Source organism: Theobroma umbraticum, unplaced genomic scaffold (assembly GCF_002168275.2).
Source record: "Theobroma umbraticum cultivar Fairchild unplaced genomic scaffold, ASM216827v3 scaffold_239.1, whole genome shotgun sequence".
In the NCBI taxonomy this organism is placed as follows: Eukaryota; Viridiplantae; Streptophyta; class Magnoliopsida; order Malvales; family Malvaceae; genus Theobroma; species Theobroma umbraticum.
The window spans coordinates 2,328,904-2,335,803 of NW_018397273.1; positions in this window are offsets into that span (position 1 = coordinate 2,328,904).

The following is a 6,900-nucleotide window of genomic DNA, read 5'->3' on the forward strand; positions in this document are numbered from 1 at the left end:
CTCCTCCCAACCACCACCATTTCTAACATTGTGCACCGATGACAACCAATTTAAGCGAAACTTCTCTTACCCTTCCTTGGAGCACAAATTCAACAAGGATTACACCAAGTAAGATGCAAAGTCGGGATAGCTAATCAATTTTAACTATCTCGAAAGCATTAATTTTCCATACATTGATCATTTTCGAGAACTAAGCTAGCTTAATTACCTATTTATGAACCGCACCTACTATGCCGATTTAGTTAAGGTATTTTGCTTAATGCAACCACAAAATTTTAGGACTATGAGGATAAAACACATTGATAGGTTCTGTACCTATGTCATGGGTAAGAAAATTGTGGTAATTGAACACACCTTATACTCTATCCTAGACTTTGATATTCGTCAGGGGGATCGAGGCTATGTTGAGGGGCTTTTGTCCAATGAGATTCTGTTTGCCATGTATAACTACTCTTCTATTAGTGACAAGAATATGAATAGTGTCAAGTGTCTCTCCTTTTATGACTGTATTCTCTAACTCATAGTGTTTCATACCTTTCACACTCATAGCACAAATTATTCCACTATTAAGAGTGAGGATTTTTGGTTTCTTTATCACATCAAATCCAACCACCATGTCAACCTAGCTAAATTAATTCTTGAAACAATGCTGAAAATCATAAGCAAGTATAGGAAAACACTCCTTTATAGCATGGTTATTAGTGCTATTATATACTCTGTGGGCATAAACATTAGGTGTGACCCGCCTAAACAACATGCCATGCACACAAAGATCAATGAGCATGCCATAAACAAGCTTGGTTTTGTGTATGTCAACTATTCTTGGGTGCGCAAAGAAATCGTTAATGAAACTAATTTTGTTGGGGATGAGGAAAATGAAGACACCTTTGCTTAGCCTAGTGTAGCCCTTAGTGCAAGTCCGAGTGTGCACCCAAGTGTTAGCCTTTGCTTTCCTCCTATGCCCACTACCTTTGACTCTAAGCAAGCCTTGACTCGACTATTATCTTTTAGGGATTCTATGGATGCTCATGTGGTTAATAGGTTGGATGTTTTGAAAGCTCAAAATCAGGAGCTACTTCATCTCCAACACTTACTTGAGGAACAATTCCAAGCTAACTTTCCTTCACCATCTTGAGTCTGTCATAAGGGACATCACCTACTTTTAGCACTTTATGCCCTCCTTGGATTAGATTGCCACCTTGACATGCACATTTAACCTTGTTGATCACTGTCATTCACTTGCATTTTTTTCTTTCCTGGATTTTATGTACTAATGTTAACTGGTCACTACCAACCAATTTTGGATTATTTTATGTTTACAATTATTGATAGTTTCTTTCTATTTCGGCCCATGGACAGCTTGCTTATATTCATGCCTTTTTGTTTATGCCTCTTTGAATGGTCTTCTTTCTATTTTACTGTGTTATTATTTTTACCTTGTCCACTAGTTATGCTCTATTTACGATCTTGATATTCTGCACTTCTTTCTCTTATCATGTTCGATATTGTTAGGGATTACAAGTTCCTTATTGTTTCTTTAAATCGACCTATGTCGTCAACCCAAATCGATTTTCTTAATTCATGCCCAATGATCTTTTTTATATAACAAAAAAGGGGAGAATGAGGTTAATGAGCAAATTTTACTATACCTTCATGTCAAAATCATCAAGTCAGAACATCATCTCATGAAGTGGTCTTCCCTAGACATTACATAGTCACATATGGTGGCCAACTAATAAACGATATACAATATCATGTCACGCCTCATTGCCACAGCAAACAATGGAATCATTTCGCGCTTCATTGTCAAAGCAAACGATGAAGTCAATAAACATAATCCAAAATATTCTCAATAGATGGAATCATAGCACTATAAGCGTGAATCACAACTGGGACAAAACCACCATATCTACTTACCACCATCCTTGTAGGCATCATACATCATCATTGCACAGTAAGCGGGGAATCATAAATGGGACAAAACCACCATCCTTGTTGGCAGAACATACACGGTCACAGGGATATGGATGCACTCAACCTTGTATCATTCATTCATCATTCGGACTCATCCACAGATGGTACATACATCATACCATAGACTCGCTTAGTCATGCTTATCACCAAAATATCATGAGTCATACATAATCACATTCATTTTGTTATAACTTAATCATATCATCATCATATCACATTCTGTGTTTAGCTTAGGCATATCCTTCTAAGCATATCATGCATTTTCATAGCGTTCACTGGTCTAGACATAACAATTCTAGACATACATATCATACACATATTCATCATAATACCATAACTCTCATGATGTTGGCTCATATCATTAGTGTAGGCATAATCTTTCGTTAGGCACATTACATTGTCATAAACATTTTCTAGTCTAGGAATTCTAATTCTAGACATAAATATAGCTCATAGATAACATACATTATACATTTTTCATTATTGAAGCATATATGCACCCTAGTCATTATGCTCTTATGCAAGGAAAGTTTCTTACTCACCTTGACAATTTAAGCACTCTTTAGGAATCCAAGCCAAATTTCTTTTATTCAATAATTGTCCTTTCACCATACAATAGTATTCAACTTAACAACTAGGGAATGGGCAAAAATCTTACACCCATAGTACATTTAACATTTAACAATGCATACTCATCAGCATTCACATCATAATTCTCAATTTCATAGCCAAACTTGGCTTCCAAATTATTTCCAACTTTTGAAACATAACTTTTCACAATTCACCATACAACTCAGCTTTCTCATATTCTTCAACAATGTATGAAATCTCTTACCTTAGACATCACTTTGGCTCATTTAAGGTTTAAATCTCTACCCACATTCAAACATCAACATGCTTTAAGCTGAAACATCACATTTCTACATTATTAACGTTTAATTTGATAACTAATAGGTAAAAAGCTCTAATCTTTCCTTAGGATTGATTTTCTAGCCTCCCTTTTCTCTCTCTCCACCTCAAATTAGAGTAGAGGATAAGGGTTTTGAGAGAGAGTGAGATAGCCTTTATTTTCTCTTTTTATTCAATTGGACGAACAGCCGGAGGCTTTATATTTTTTACAAATTTGCATGCATGTATTGATACATTTGGCAATGTATCGATTGTTTTCCCATGGACTGTTCTTTGCTTCATATCTATCAATATATTTCACAATGTATCAATACCTTTTTCATAATATTCCTTTTGTGTGCTTACTGCCTTGAATGTATCGATACATGGTGCCCTGGTATCGATACATTTCATCTAGATTCAACACTTAGAGTTTTTACCTCCATTTTCTAACTCCTTTTTCATTTCTAACTTACATTCATGTCTCATTTCATCATAAATCTCTTAACATCATTCACATAAACTCATCATATACTTCAATTACTCATCCATGCTTTATGTCACATAGCATATAAATCGAACATAAAATGATAGCTTTCATAGCATACTCATTTAAGAGCCAACATATGCACCATTTCATTCAAGGGCCAAACATATGCACAATACCATTTAAGTCTTTATATACTCATACATTTTCATAATCATCACTCTAGGGATATAAGCACTTCTTACATTCATAGGCACATGCATCGAAAATATCATTAGCTTGTTCAAACAGCTTAATATACATTGAGCATCATTACCATCAAAGTCGAGGGTGTTACAACTTACATCCTCCATTCTTTATAAAAATTCATCCTTGAATTTTAGTCTAACATTGTCACATCATTCTCATTCCTTAACTCTTGAAGAGGTAAGGATATTTGGCTCTCATTTCATCTTCAAGTTATCACGTCGCTCCTTCCATTGTATGACTTTGCCGTAACACTTTCACTAAGGCAATATCCTTGGAGTGAAGCCATTTCACCTGCCAATCTAAAATCTCTTACAATGAATATCATGCACTCCAGATAAGTTTATGCTTATGCAAACTTCAAACTAGTTTAGTGTTTCATATGTTTGCTTTTTATCTCCATCTCCATTAATATGGGCTCGCACAACTAAGGATTCTTAGGACTTTATTCAGCTTATAATGTATGCCAAGGTCAAGGTAGATATGGGATAATATGTACCTCAAATCACCCCAAGCACATAATTGTTCTACGACTTATATAGCCTTATTTTTCTTCACCGAGTACGTTTTTTTCTTTTTTCTTTTTTTGCACTTTTCATTCATCAAACATTTGTTTCTATTCTCAATTCATTGTTGGCATATGCCCTTGAGCCAATTAGATTGGTCAAGGAATATATATTGTCATTTAATGCATGCTTAATCGCATAACTATATGTGATAGAGTTTTCCCTCATGTTAGTGAAATAATAACGAGTTATTAAGTACTAAATGGATGAAGTCCATGGAACATAAAGGCCTTGCAAGAGAATTGTAAAGTTGTTACAATTATGAGATCACTATGCATCAAAGCCATATTCCTAAAGTTGTTCCTAGTCATTGTATTGTCAAGATAGGGCATTGACAATGTTCAAAAACTGGTACATGTTAAGCCTTATTACTTGGAAAGTAAGCAATCGATCTCATAGATTGAATTATATGAGATACTTAAAGATAACATGTAGGCACTTGTTAAAGAACAAGTTCATTGAACATGACCTACTATGAGAACTCTATTTGATATTTCACTTAAGTGTCTATGGAATATGTTGTCATGTGATAGTCATGCAACTAGCCCTCATGCAACTAGCCTTTAGACTTAAGACTCTAGGTCATCTTGTATGGGGAATGACATACTTTGATTTAACCTCTACAAGTATGAAGGTGACTAAATGCCTAAAAATGGTGTTTTTGGGTATGCCATGAAGCATGTGAAGGCAAATAAGTGGACAAGAAAGGATTCATCACCCTAAGTGATATAAGGGGATATATCTCACTTGTTCCTAATTCTTGACTAACTTGTATAAAGTTTTTGGCCAAAGCATGATGAATTCGAAGAAAGTTAGTTTCCTAAATTCATAAGCTTATTCATGAATTATGAGAACTAATATGGAATGTCATAACTAGACACCGAGCCATGTTTAATGACATATTTGGGATATTTGACGAACAGACCGCATTGCATTGAGAGGCTTATCACTGATTGACTTTCTAACATTTGAGTGGTCATGATGTATTGCTAGATGCCGCTCATGATCTATAAATATAAATCAATTATCAAATTCATATTTGATTAGGATTTATATTTATTGCCAACATGTTAGAAGCCTAATGGGTAACGTACATTAAGTGACATGATTGGGACTAAATAAGGATAATTAATTAAATGGGACTTAATTTAAAAAAATCAAAATAAAGTGAAGAATTAATTAAGTTCACAAAAACTTAATTATATTAAAATATAAATATTGTATTTAGGATTACAACTTAGTTTCGCTATACAAATATATTATATTAGCAAACTAAAACCCTAAGCCTCTAGCCGCTTCTCAGCCATTTCACAAAATAAGAAAAGACAAATAATTTTCTTTGTCTGACAAAAACAAAATTCGGCAAGAATTTTTGGTCTTTTGTTTTAGAAACAAAACTTGCTAGCACAAGTAGAAAAATCCTACTTTTGAAAAGGTCTTATTCAGTCACTGTGTGGATTATTGTTAGAAGTCAAGCACTTGGGTGGCTGAATATTTGACAAATCCTAAAGTTGAAGAAGTAAAGATTTTGATTTAATTGGCTCTAGATTACGATATCTAGAGTAAGGTATGTAACTTTTAAACTTATGAATGTTCATAATTAAATTAAAATTGCATGAAAAACACAAATATTGATCCTGTAGGATTCAACTGTTTCTCTGATTAAATGCTAGTTTATTATTCGACAGCGTTATATTTTTAATTTCTAGATTATTTTCATTTTTGAGAATGAGGTCAAATCCCAACAACCTCTGGATTTCAAAAATTTTCTAGCTATGGAAGCAATTTATCCCATTTACACAAGCAGAAATTCACAATCATATATCATGGAAATCAAATAATAATTGCATCAATATAAAATTATCAAAAGTGAGATATTACCTACTCCGTGCTACGAGTATATTTGATTCTTCTCTCCTAGTGAATTGTAGTAAATTCACCATCACGCCAATTGTTGGAATTCTCAACCAATTTGAATGACCACTTATTCTTCAAGAATCTTTCAATCTCAAACCAAAAGTGGGCTAGGTGTGGAATACTTTTCAAAAGGGTAACTAGATAGTTTTCTCTCAATTTCTTTTATGGTAATTTTTCTATGCATGAGCCTTGCATAAAATTGCTAGAGCAAGAAGAAATCGAGAAAAAAAGATGAAGGAGTTTGGCTATCTCAAAAAAGGGTGGCTAGGGTTTTTAACAAAATCACATATTTATAATGTGATTTGCAACTCCATAAAATTAAGAGAGATATTTGTCTCTTAAAATTCCTTTAAATTAATTAAAATTAAATTAATATTTATTGCATACAACCATAATTAAATAATAATTTATTTATTTATTTATTTATAATTGTTAGTCCATGTCAAATTACGATTATTTGCATTTTATTATTATTCATCTTTAATTAAAAGAATTAATAAAAACTAAGGAAATCCTAATCACACATGGAGTAATATAATTATTTCATAATTATAATTAATTATAAATAACTTATTAACAATTTTAATTCATATATCTCTAATTAAATATCGTCCATCATTACTTTTATTTAGAAGTCAATAATTATGTTAATAAATATTTTTCTATAAAAAAATTTTCTACATTAAGATAATTTTGACTTACTAAAAATAATAAGATTAAGACAACTCTTGTCTCAATCAACCTGCTTATACTTATGTTTATATTTAAAACATTATACGCACTTTGTCTAAATTAAGACAACACTTAGTTACCAAATTTGAA